Source organism: Pristiophorus japonicus, chromosome 1 (genome assembly GCF_044704955.1).
Source record: "Pristiophorus japonicus isolate sPriJap1 chromosome 1, sPriJap1.hap1, whole genome shotgun sequence".
In the NCBI taxonomy this organism is placed as follows: Eukaryota; Metazoa; Chordata; class Chondrichthyes; family Pristiophoridae; genus Pristiophorus; species Pristiophorus japonicus.
The window spans coordinates 45,023,829-45,036,836 of NC_091977.1; the positions used below are offsets into that span (position 1 = coordinate 45,023,829).

General features: G+C 44.5%; 1 protein-coding gene across 8 annotated transcripts in view; it reads right to left on the bottom strand.

Moving 5' to 3' along the window:
• The window catches only part of LOC139263173 (long-chain-fatty-acid--CoA ligase 1-like), a 232,975-nt gene that overhangs the window by 157,592 nt on the left and 62,375 nt on the right, over positions 1 to 13,008 (bottom strand). For 2 of the 8 annotated variants that reach the window (XM_070878899.1, XM_070878890.1), the window contains exon 1: positions 5,811 to 5,965. The exons of the other annotated variants lie outside the window; for them this stretch is intronic. The gene's annotated coding sequence lies outside the window, so the exon portion shown is untranslated. Of the gene's footprint in view, positions 1 to 5,810; positions 5,966 to 13,008 lie in introns of those variants that run through there. 8 annotated transcript variants of the gene reach the window in all.

The following is a 13,008-nucleotide window of genomic DNA, read 5'->3' on the forward strand; positions in this document are numbered from 1 at the left end:
CATATTTATGAAAGGATATACTTGCTTTGGAGGCAGTTCAGAGAAGGTTCACTAGGTTGATTCCAGAGTTATGAGGAAAGGTTGAGTGGGTTGGGTCTCTACTCACTGGAATTCAGAATGGGCCCAAGTCTCTCTTCCCCCCCCACCCCACCCCGCTTAAAACCTCCATGAGGTGCGCCGACTTTGTAGAATAAAAACTGCGCCGAAAACTTACCTCGTTATTCTTCCCACTCCTGGAACATTGCAGGCCCATGGCGTGGTACAGCACAAGCTGTGGGGAGGGGGGGGCGGAGCTAGTGCCATGCTGGATCAACACAGCCGGCAGGGGGGCGGGGCTAGGGCCCAGCATGTTTGTGAATGCTGGCAGCCAATGTTACTGCCCCATTGCGCATGCGCGTTGGAGCGTGCACGCATGCGCAATGGGTCAGTAACATTGGCAATCGGCCATTTTTAAAGGTTAAGCCTGCTCAGTGATTTTTAGGTACCTGAAGGAGTGCTGTTAGTAGTACTGTGGAAGAAATCAGCTGCTGCATAGGTGCATGCAAAGTAAGGACTGTGTGTTTTGAAAAATCCCTGCGTGTCAATGCAACAGCGTGCACCAAGAACGAAGAATTTCTTGCATGACGAAATGGAGATACTAATGTCATTGAGAACAGATGGCAGGAGCTGAATACCAGCAACAGAGGTCGCACAAAAGTGCCACCCAAAGAAAAGAAACCTAGTTGCAGAAGATTACTGCACAGTGGTGAATACCAAGAGACCTAGAAGCCAGTGTAAAAAGAAATGGGCAGGACCTTGGTCAAGTAGTTTGTGTAAGTAATATTTTCATTTTTCAATGGAATTGCAAATGTGACCATCTGTATATGTTCCACTCAGCAGAGAGACACCCGCTCTAAAAAGTTATATTTTAATATTTGCAAAAGAAATTGGCCCACAACGAAAGGGAAAGACCTCAAACAGGAGGAGGCCCGCCAAATCTGCACCAACTGGCACCTTTGGAACAGAGGGTCACTGCTTTGATGAGTCGTACCTAGAGAAAAACAATCAGTACAGCACAAGCTGGGCCCATACGCGAGGGTGAGGGCAAGTCCTGAAAATTCATCGTGGCCCTTCAAATCAACCTGCTGCCTGGCCTGCTATGTGTGAGAGTACTACTGCCACCCATTCTGCCCCCTCCTGTGTTGTTAACCATTTGACTGGTTTTGTTATATTTTGCAGACCCTGATGCCAATCCTGAAGATCCAGATGCATACGATCCAGACCAAGGCTGTTGGGGGGGGGGGGGGGGGGGGAAGAGGAGGGGGGCACGGATGTGTGTTCAGGGAAGAATGTTGATCTTAATATGGATCAGTCCATAGTACCGGACCTCACTTTGCCAGACACTTCCATGAGTTCTGGTCTGACATTCCATGGTTTCATCCCCTCCCCATCCTTGCGTAGTGCTTTAAGTTCTGGTGCAACATTCCATGGTTTCACAGGTTCCGAGGTTGCGGGTCGCAGTGGTGGTGGTGGAATGCAGCTTAGAACACTCAGTGCCGCACAGTCAGAGATTGCGGGTCCCAGTGCTGGTGGGGTGCCGCTTGGAACACCCAGGGCTCCACCGTCCCAGCCTGCGCTTTGCACTGGAGGGGTGCCGCGAGGCAGAGTCAGAGCGAAGGGAAGGAAATTCCGACCAGGCTCTCGTGAGATGCAGCTTGCAACAGATGTGCTTGAGATTATGGCACTGGGTGTGGAGATCACTGGCCTTACCAGTCAGTGGGGTGGGCGTTGAGGTAACGGGACTGTCGGGAGAAATAGCAGTAATGACACGGGAACTGAAGGCGGGAATGTCAGAGGGAGCGCAAATGACGGCACAGGCCGTCAAGAGGGCCTGTGTGAGGTAGCTGCTGCAATAAGGGCACACAGCCCAGCCAATCAAATGCCACTCCCACTGCAATCCCCCCACCCCACCCCCCATGAGGAAGAAGTGCACGTTTAAAGAGATGTGGATGAGATGGGTGCAGCCTTTCTTTGCTGCTGTTGTTGATGTTACTGTTATAACGGTTTTCAAATTGAAATTGTTTAGTAAGTTTTGTACTTTACAACTTTAAGTGATCTTAAGAGTTTTTAAATGATCTTATAAAATGTGAGAACATTTACACTGTAAGTTGTTTAAATTTACAACTTTATCAGTGATCTTAAAGTTTTTAAGTGATATATTAAAGTTTTAAAGAGTCATATTAAAGTAAAGTTTGAGAAAAGAATTATTTTATTGCACTAAAGTGAAGTACATTGTAAACTTTTCAATAAAATATATTTTACATACTGAATCATGTTCCATTAGCACCACACAACATTTTAGGAACAACTGCAAAAAATAAACATCCCTCCCCCCTTCAGTCATGCGAGCCTCCCGCCCCTAGCCCTGACCGAGGGGCTTGCTGGTGCGTGTTGCAGTCGGTGAGGTAGGACTTTTTATTTGTTAGTAATTGATTTATTTTTCATTTATTATTGATGATGGTTTTTATGCTTCTTTAATGTTGTTGTGAAGGTGTTTAGTGCTTTACAAAATCCTCTCACTTGCCCACCCCCCACCTGCTACCTGCACTGATTTCTTAATTCACCGCAAGGTTTTTCTGAGCGGACGCAAGTGTCCACATATGCTGGCCTAAGTTAGTTTGGAGTAACCTTTAGCTTGCTAAACTTGCTTAAAATGCCCAAAACAGGCGTAAGTGGCTGATAACGCCCCCTTTTGAAAAAAAATATATCTAGCTAACTCACTTACACTGGCGCAAATTAAATGGGGAGAATTGCAATTTTTAAGTTACTCCAAAAAAATCTAGTTGCTCAAAAAAAACGGAGCAACTCCTCGGGAAACTTGGGCCCAAGAGGTGATCTTATCGAAATATATAAGATTATGAGGGGGCTTGACAAGGTGGATGCAGAGAGGATGTTTCCACTGATGGGGAAGACTAGAACTAGGGGGCATAATCTTAGAATAAGGGCCGCCCATTTAAAACTGAGATGAGGAATTTCTTCTCTCAGACGGTTGTAAATCACTGCCTCAGAGAGCTGTGAAATATTGAATAAATTTAAGACATCGATAGACAGTTTCTTAACCAATAAGGAAATAAGGGGAGTGGGCAGGGAAGTGGACTTGAGTCCATGATTGGATCAGCCATGATCGTATTAAAATGACGGAGCAGGCTCGAGGGGCCGTATGGCCTACTCCTGCTCCTATTTCTTATGTTCTTATGTTATCTTATTGGGAGGCAGTGGGAGGGAATGGGAGTCATCAAGTGCCAGAAGCAGTGTCATTACTAGAATATTAAACAGTGCACCCGACAACACTTTAGTGATTACTCAGCGTGCAATGTTCTCAATAGCAATAACATTTCTTAATGGAATTTTGTAAAGAGGGATTTCTGGAGCAACAAGACTCCGGTAACACGGGGCTGTTCAATCAGAAGAGATATTATACAGCTCGAGCTCAAGGCTTGAAACCCGAGCTTGTGTCCTGTAGTAACCCTGAAGTCAACCACTTCATTGTCTGTTTGGCTGGGAGCCAGGATGGCGGCTGTGTTCCTCCCACTCTTCCCCACACGCACAATGAACTCTGTTCAGTGTGGTAAAGGTTAGTGAATTTGCCTAGTGATTGCTATGTGCTACTCGCGTGCGCAGAGGAGCCGAGGCTCAAATGAGCAAACAGAGATGATACTGAACTGCTCACAGTTGCACTGCATTGTACTGCTGTGCATCAAGTTAAATTCCAGCAAGGGTCCTTTGCTTTTTGTTGCATTAATACTTCCACTACATGTATTTATACATGAAACTGAACGTGAAAGTGTGTAATTTTACAGATTAATTTAGTTCAGCACCAAATGAGAATACCTCTTTTTAAAAAAAAACATTGCTAATCAGTAGGCAGGCATACTGAAAATGCCTCCTAGAGTAAGTTATTCCTTGGCTTGTAATGTGAAAATGTATATTGGTAAAGTTGCTGAACTCAGCTCAATTTAAAAACAAATTCTCTGCTGCTTCATTCCCAGCAACCAACACATGACATGAAGATAACTAATCACTCAAGATGCAAATGTATACAGCTTTCAACCGCTAATTCCATAAACAATCCATGAAAACAATCTCAGGAGCTGTATAAGGAAATTGCTACAATTGCATAGCCAGACATTTCAATCCAAATGAATTATGTGCAACATTTGAGACATTCCTCGGAGCCCCCCACCCTCCCACCTTACATCAGATGGCAGTTGTTAGGAACTCATGCATTTCTTAATTTCCAAACTGAGGCTATTACCTTAGCTTGCTCCACTTCCCGACAACTTCTAGCTCATCGCCTGCCTCAGCTCTGAACTCATGACACTTTATAAAATCTCTCCCGTGTCCACCCTAGCCTTCACCAGAGTAAGATCAGACTGGGACTAAGGCAGATTATCCTGCATCCTTCAACATAATTAACCACTCCATCCTCCTTGCCTCCGGCGACCACTGCTCTCATATCTCCAGTTACCTATCCCCAACCTTGCCATCACATCTCCTGCAGTGGATTCACCCTCCATACCAGCACAGTTACCTCAGTATGCCCCAAAGTTCCATTCTTCCCTTATTTACACATTGCCCTCAGTAATATTATTTACGAAGTCAGCTTTCATATGCACACCAATAAAAGCAGCTTTATCTTTCCACTAATATAAAAACAGAAAATGTTGGAAATCTCAGTGGGTCAGGCAGCATCAGTGGAGAGAAACAGAGTTAATGTTTCAGGTCGATGACCCTTCCACTACCACTCTGGATTCTACCAATGTCCAATATCAAGTTATGGATGAGCAAGAATTTTTTACAGCTGAGCAATGCAATGAATGAAACCATCCCATTTGACCCCCGACAAAATTCTATGCCCTAGCCCCCGATTCCAACCCCCTCCCTGGATGTCAACTCAAGCTTAACTCAACAATACACAACTTGTGCGTTGTGTCAGTCTGGCGAAGGCATCCAGTCCATCACCACACCTACTTCCACCTGTAAACCCACTGTCTCTACCGTTACTCTGTCCTCGCTGCCATTGAGCCCCTAATCCACAGCCCGTCACTCCCGATGCATCAATATCCTCCTCACTAGCTTCCAGTGCTTCACCCTACATAAACCCAACACACAAAGACTGCATCCTATCCCACACAAAACCTTGCACAACGATCACCTCAATCCCTGCCAGCTTCCACAAGCTTCCTCCCTCCCTCCTCTCTACCTTTACAACATCCTCAAGCCTTACCTCCCTACCAGCACCCTCACCCAACACTGGTGTGTTGCACGATTCCCCTTCCTGCACTTCACCATTGGCGATGGAGACAGAACTCACACTTAAAACTCCCTTCCTAAACACTTGCTACATCTCGTGCCACCTTCAAAATCCTCTTTAAAACCTACCTCTGACATCCCTTTCCCCAGTCCCCATCTTATTCAGGTCAGACCCTTAACTGTGAAGTACATTTTGGGACATCTCATTACGTTAAATTAAAGTATTAATTTCTAGAGTAACAATTTTACACGCAAATACTCTATCTAATGGTTTCTGGACCAAAAACAAACAAAGGAGAGGGAAACATGTCAAAACACTTAAAGCAACAAATTACTTTTCAGAGCACAATATCTTATGTAGAAAATTAACAAGCCAGACATATACCTACGCTTTTTGCAATCAAACTGAGGAAGGTATTTAAAAAACATATGCTATTACTTTGTGCAAGTCCCTCCCTCGTCCCACAATAAAAAAAAACTGCAGCTATGAACAGTTTTTAAGAAGTCGACTGAACTACCTTAAAGTGCCTTTCCAGAGGTTAAAATATCACAGGCTTTCCTCGAGCTACTGGAGCGAGTTCTACTGCAGTAATGTACAATAGGCTGTAAATTCGCTGGGCTCTACGGTGAAGCACAGCCGTTGGATGATTTCCATTGGGCTCTAGAATCAAATTCCATAGTTATACAACTGCCAGGGGGAGCAAGTCATCCGAGACGGTTTTATTGTAGGCTGTGTTCCGCCTTAAGCTGCCTATAATTTGTTGAGTTATGCTACTGGCAAATTCTTATGGAATAATCGCATTCTGAATTTCACTCGATGCATGACACAGATCACCACATGACATGACTGACTGTCTTGATTAATTACACCAAAAGATATTTCCTTTAACTTGCAGCTATCCAGATTTACAAATCACACTTTCATTTTATGGTGAGACCAGCTAACAATTTGAGGGTCCAAAGGTCAGTTTGGGCCTTCACACCCAGATTATACCAAGTTTTGTGTTGATGGAAATCCAAAACCACTTCATATTTGATGCTAAACTTGAGGCATTAATGCATGGAGAGAGAAAGAAATTGGATTTACACTGAAAATAGGACACGAACCTCCAGTTTCCAAAGGACAGTACAAATAAATTCAAAAGCAGCTAATGAAGTAGAACACTGCAATTGGGCATCAATCAGGATCACTGAAAACATGCTGCATTATACACCTTGATCAAAGTAAAGTTTAAAATACATTCTAATTTAAAGCATTTATACGAACATAGTAATTGAAGTACATAAAACACTTGGCAGAAAGAAGGCTACACAATTTCAAGAAAATGCCATTCAGTGGGTTAGAAAATTGGGTGGGCTATAGCATTACAGTGCCAGTTGGATTATAGTTTGAAAAATGTAACAGCAGCTGGAAGCCGCTTTGCGAGTAGTGTTGTTCCAAAATACAAGTGCAGAGAATGGGCACTTCTCTCAAGCTGCTACTGTGTCTAAATGTCTGCTGCATGGGGGGGGGGGCTGATGTAGTGGCAGCAGGAAGTGTCGCCACTAAGCAAAGCATTATTTTGCAGTTTTCAACGTCTAAACTCTGAACACAAAGCTAGAGTCAACAAAGTTTTGGAAATTCAAAACTGCTTATATAGTACAAGCCATTCGGTTTAAAACCAGTTCCACAGATTGCAACTGACATGTATTGCCTATTGTCAAACAACACTGATCGTCTGTTCGCAGGGTGCAGACTAATTTCTTTGCCATTAGATATCAGAGACATGGTTGGTACAAAAAGAACAGAGGTTAAAAAAGAGTGTTAACAGGACACAATGAGTTTTTATCGGTTTCAAAATTACATTCTATAAATGGTTCAGTGAGTAAACACGCCACATGGTGTGATGCTCAGCAAGGCAAGCCATAGGAGGTGCTACAACTGACCATTGCGTCCATAGGCTCAGGGAGAATGGGAGAAGAGGGAGAAATCTATCCGATCGTGTTTCCAATCCCAATTCAAAATGCACATCTGCAAATATCAGGCAGGGATAATAACTGGGCTTTTTTGTGACGTTCCTGTTGTCGAATAGCCAATTTGCTGGCCGAAACGAACACGCACACACTCGCTGTCCTCTATCAGATTAAACCTGGGACCTTGCTGTATGTATTGAACCAACTAATCAATCACTGGGAGCTGGATTGGGTTGCTGCATTAATTAAAACAAAACCAAAATACATGATCAAATTGTGACATACTATTTCACAACCAAAAAATCATAGAAATGTACAGCACAGGAGGCCGCCATTCGGCCCATTATGTCTGTGCCAGCCAAAAAGAGTTATCCATCCTAATCCTACTTTACAGTTCTTGGTCCACAGTCTTGGATATGCACTTGAAGTGCTGTAATCTACAAGTACAGGTTGAACCTCCCTTATCCGTAACCTCAGGACCTGGGCTGTTCTGGATAAGGGATTTTTCCGGACGTGTGGTGGTCACGTTAAACTGGATGGTACAGCTACTGAGCAAGGGGATATCGGGGATGGATGGCATGGGGCTGGGAGTGCAGCAGAGAGATCATGGCGGCAGGGGGGGGGGGGGGGGGAAAGAGAGCGGTGGATCGCACGGTCAGGCTAGCGATTGCAGGAGTTGGCAGTGAGGAAGGACTTCAATTTGTTCATGGAGTTCTGCGCATGCGCCACCCGGTGGCCGGAAATGGTTTTGGATGAGGGGCGGTTCTGGATAAGGGAGTTTTGGATAAGGGAGGTTTAACTTGTACTTCTTAAAATTGGGATAGGGGTTCCAGACCCCAACTACCCTCTGGTGAAAAAGTTCTCAACTCCACTCTAATCCTTCTACCAATTACTTTAAAGCTATGCCCCCTGTTTATTGACCTCTCTGCTGGGGGAAATAGATGCTTCCCATCCACTCTATCTAGGTTCCACATAATTTGATACACCTCAATTAAATCTCCCCTCAGCCTCTTCTGCTCCGAAGAAAACAACCCCAGCCTACCCAATCTTTCCTCATAGCTAAAATTTTCCAGTCCTGGCAACATCCTCATAAATCGCCTCTGTATCCTCCCTAGCGCAATCATATCTTTCCTGTAATGTGGTGACCAGAACAGTACACAGTATTCTAGCTTTGGCCCAACTAGTGTTTTATACAGTTCAAGCATAACCTTCCTGCTGTTATATGCCTCAGCTAATAAAGGAAAGTATCCCGTATGCCTTCTTAACCACCTTATCTACCTGTTCTGCAACTTTCAGGGGTCTATGGACATGCACTCCAAGGTCCCTCTACACTTCTCAGTATCCTACCATTTATTGTTCATTCCCTTGCCTTGTTAGCCCTCTCCAAATGCATTAACCTCACTTCTCCGGGCTGAATTATATTTGCCACTTTTCTGCCCATCTGACCAATCCATTGATAACTTCCTGCAGTCTACAGCTTTCTGTGAGGATAACCTCACACTTTCCCACATTATACTCCATCTGCCCACTCACTTAGCCTGTCTATATCCCTTTGCAGATTCTTTGTGTCCTTCTCACAACTTGCTTTCCCACCCATCTTTGTATCAGCTGCAAACTTGGCTATATTATACTTGGTGCTTTTATCCAAGTCATTAATATAGATTGTAAATAGTTGAGGCCCCAGCACCGATCCCTGTGGCACCCTACTAATTACCATTTGCCAACCGGAAAATGACCCATTTATCCCGACTCTCCATTTTCTGTTAATTAGCCAATCCTCTATCCATGCTAATAAATTACCCCGAACCCCATGAGCTCTTATCCGGTGCAGTAACCTTTTATGTGGCACCTTATTGAATGCCTTCTGGAAATCCAAAATCACCACATCCACTGGTTCCCCCTTATCCACCCTGCTTGTTACATCCTCAAAGAACTCCAGAAAATTTGTCAAACATGATTTCCTTTTCATAAGTGCAGTCGGAAGCAGCCAGTGGGAGCGGGAGGCCCGAGGCCTATAAAAGGCCAGCGGCAGTCGGAGGAGCCAGCTGGTGCAGGGACAAGAGGCAAAATAGAAGTGAAAAGAAATCGAAGTGTGACGTCACAGCCAAGCGGGTAACTGATTGGTGAGTATTTTTTCTTTTTCTTTTCTTATCAGTAGGAAACCTTTGGCATTGTTGCCAAATTAAGTTAATCTAAGGGTTAAGTCATGGTAGGAGAGCCCAGAACCATGTCATGCTCCTCCTGTGATATGTGGGCAGTCAGGGTGTCCCTGGCTACTATGTGTGTGGGAAATGTGTCCAGCTGCAGCTCATGTCAAACCGCATTGCAGCACTGGAGCTGTGCATGGATTCACTCTGGAGCATCTGCGATGCTGAGGATGTCGTGGATAGCACATTTAGTGAGCTGGTCACACTACAGGTAAAGGTTACACAGGCAAATAGGGAATGGTGACCATCAGGAAGAGCAAGGGAAGAAAGGTACTGCAGGGGTCCCCTGCGGTCACCTCCCTCCAAAACAGATATACCGTTTTGGATACTGTTGAGGGAGGTGCTCATCAGAGGAAGGCAGCAGCAGCCGCCAAGTTCATGGCAGCAGGGGTGCACAGGAGGGCAGGAAAAAGAGTGGGAGAGTTATAGTGAGAGGGGATTCTAATGTAAGGGGAATAGATAGGCGTTTCTGCGGCCGCAAATGAGATTCCAGGATGATATGTTGCCTCCCTGGTGCAAGGGTCAAGGATGTCTCGGAGCAGCTGCAGGGCATTCTGGAGAGGGAGGGTGAACAACCAGTTGTCATGGTGCATATTGATACCAACGATATTGGTAAAAAAAACAGGATGAGGTCCTACAAGCTGAATTTAGGGAGCTAGAAGTTAACTTTAAAAAGTAGGACCTTAAAGGTAGTAATCTCAGGATTGCTACCAGTGCCACATGCTAGTCAGAGTAGGAATAGCAGGATAGTTCAGATGAATACATGGCTTGAGGAATGGTGCAAAGGGGAGGGATTCAAATTCCTGAGACATTGGAACCGGTTCTGGGGGAGGTGGGACCAGTACAAACCGGACGGTCTGCACCTGGGCAGGATCGGAACCGATGTTCTAGGCGAAGTGTTTGCTACTGCGTTTGGGGAGGGTTTAAACTAATATGACAGGCAGATGGGAATCTATGCAGGGAGGCAGAGGGAAGTAAAAAGGGGGCAGTGGCAAAAGGTAGGAAGGAGACAACTAAGAGTGGAGGGCAGAGAAGTCAAGGGCAAAAATCAAAAAAGGGCCACATTACAACAGAATTTAAAAAGGACAAAGAGTGCTAAAAAAAACAAGCCTGAAGGCTCTGAGTCTCAATGCGAGGAGCATTCGTAATAAGGTGGATGAATTAACTGTGCAGGTAGCTGTTAACGGATATGACGTAATTGGGACTTCGGAGACATTGCTGCAGGGTGACCAAGGCTGGGAACTCAACATCCAGGGATATTCAATATTCAGGAAGGATAGACAGAAAGGAAAAGCAGGTGGGGTAGCGTTACTGGTTAAAGAAGAGATTAGCGCAATAGTAAGGAAGGACATTAGCTTGGATGATGTGGAATCTATATGGGTAGAGCTGCGAAACACCAAAGGGCAGAAAACGTTAGTGGGAATTGTGTACAGACCACCAAACAGTAGTAGTGAGGTTGGGGATCACACAGGAAATTAGGGATGCGTGCAATAAAGGTACAGCAGTTATCATGGGTGACTTTAATCCACATATAGATTGGGCTAACCAAACTGGTAGCAATACTGTGGAGGAGGATTTCCTGGAGTGTATAAGGGATGGTTTTCTAGACCAATATGTCGAGGAACCAACTAGAGAGCAGGCCATCCTAGATTGGGTCTTGTGTAATGAGAGAGGATTAATTAGCAATCTTGTCGTGCGAGGCCCCTTGGGGAAGAGTGACCATAATATGTAGAATTCTTCATTAAGATGGAGAGTGACACAGTTAATTCAGAGACTAGGGTCCTGAACTTAAAGAAAGGTAACTTTGATGGTATGAGACATGATTTGGCTAGGATAGAATGATACTTAAAGGGTTGATGGTAGACAGGCAATGGCAGACATTTAAAGATCACATGGATGAACTACAACAATTGTACATCCCTGTCTGGCGTAAAAATAAAACGGGGAAGGTGGCTCAATCCAATCGTGGCTAACAAGGGAAATTAGAGATAGTGTTAAATCCAAGGAAGAGACATATAAATTGGCCAGAAAAAGCAGCAAACCTGAGGACTGGGAGAAATTTAGAATTCAGCAGAGGAGGACGAAGGGTTTAATTAGGAGGGGGGAAAGAGAATATGAGAATAAGCTTGCAGGGAACATAAAAACTGACTCCAAAAGCTTCTATAGATATGTGAAGAGAAAAAGATTTGTGAAGACTAATGTAGGTCCCTTGCAGTCAGAATCAGGTGAATTCATAATGGGGAACAAGGAAATGGCAGACCATTGAACAAATACTTTGGTTCTCTCTTCGCTAAGAAAAACACAAATAACCTCCCGAAAATACTAGGGGACCGAGGATCTAGCGAGAAGTAGGAACTGGGGGAACTGAGGGAAATCCTTATTAGTCAGGAAATGGTGTTAGGGAAATTGATGGGATTGAAGGCCGATAAATCCCCAGGGCCTGATAGTCTGCATCTCAGAATACTTAAGGAAGTGGCCCTAGAAATAGTAGATGCATTGATGGTCATTTTTCAACATTCCATGGAGCCTGGATCTTTTCCTATGGATTGGAGGGTAGCTAATGTAACCCCACTTTTTAAAAAAGGAGGGAGAGAGAAAACATGGAATTATAGACTGGTTAGCCTGACATCGGTAGTGGGGAAAATGCTGGAATCAATTATTAAAGATGTAATAGCAGTGCATTTGGAAAGCAGTGACAGGATCGATCCAAGTCAGCATGGATTTATGAAAGGGAAATCATGCTTGACAAATCTTCTAGAATTTTTTGAGGATGTAACTAGTAGAGTGGATAAGAGCGAACCAGTGGATGTGGTGTATTTGGACTGTCAAAGGGCTTTTTACAAGGTCCCACACAAGAGATTAGTGCGCAAAATTAAGGCACATGGGATTGACATGGAGCGAGAACTGGTTGGCAGACTGGAAGCAAAGAGTGGAATAAACGGTCCTTTTCAGAATGGCAGGCAGTGACTAGTGGGGTACCACAAGGTTCAGTGTTGGGACCCCAGCTATTTACAATATATATTAATGATTTAGATGAAGGAATTGAATGTAATATCTCCAAGTTTGCAGATGACACCAAGCTGGGTGGCAGAGAGAGCTGTGAGGAGGATGCTAAGAGGCTGCAGGGTGACTTGGACAGGTTAGGTGAGTGGGAAAATGCATGGCAGATGCAGTATAATGTGGATAAGTGTGAGGTTATCCACTTTGGTGGCAAAAACAGGAAGGCAGATTATGAAAAGGGGAGGTGCAACGAGACCTGGGTGTCATGGTACATCAGTCATTAAAAGTTGGCATGCAGGTACAGCAAGCAGTTAAGAAAACAAATGGCATGTTGGCCTTCATAGCGAGAGGATTTGAGTATAGGAGCAGGGAGGTCTTACTGCAGTTATACAGGTCCTTGGTGAGACCACACTTTGAATAGTGTGTGCAGTTTTGGTCTCCTAATCTGAGGAAGGACATTCTTGCTATTGAGGGAGTGCAGCGAAGGTTCACCAGACTGATTCCCGGGATGGCAGAACTGACATATGAAGAAAGACTGGATCAGCTAGGCTTATAT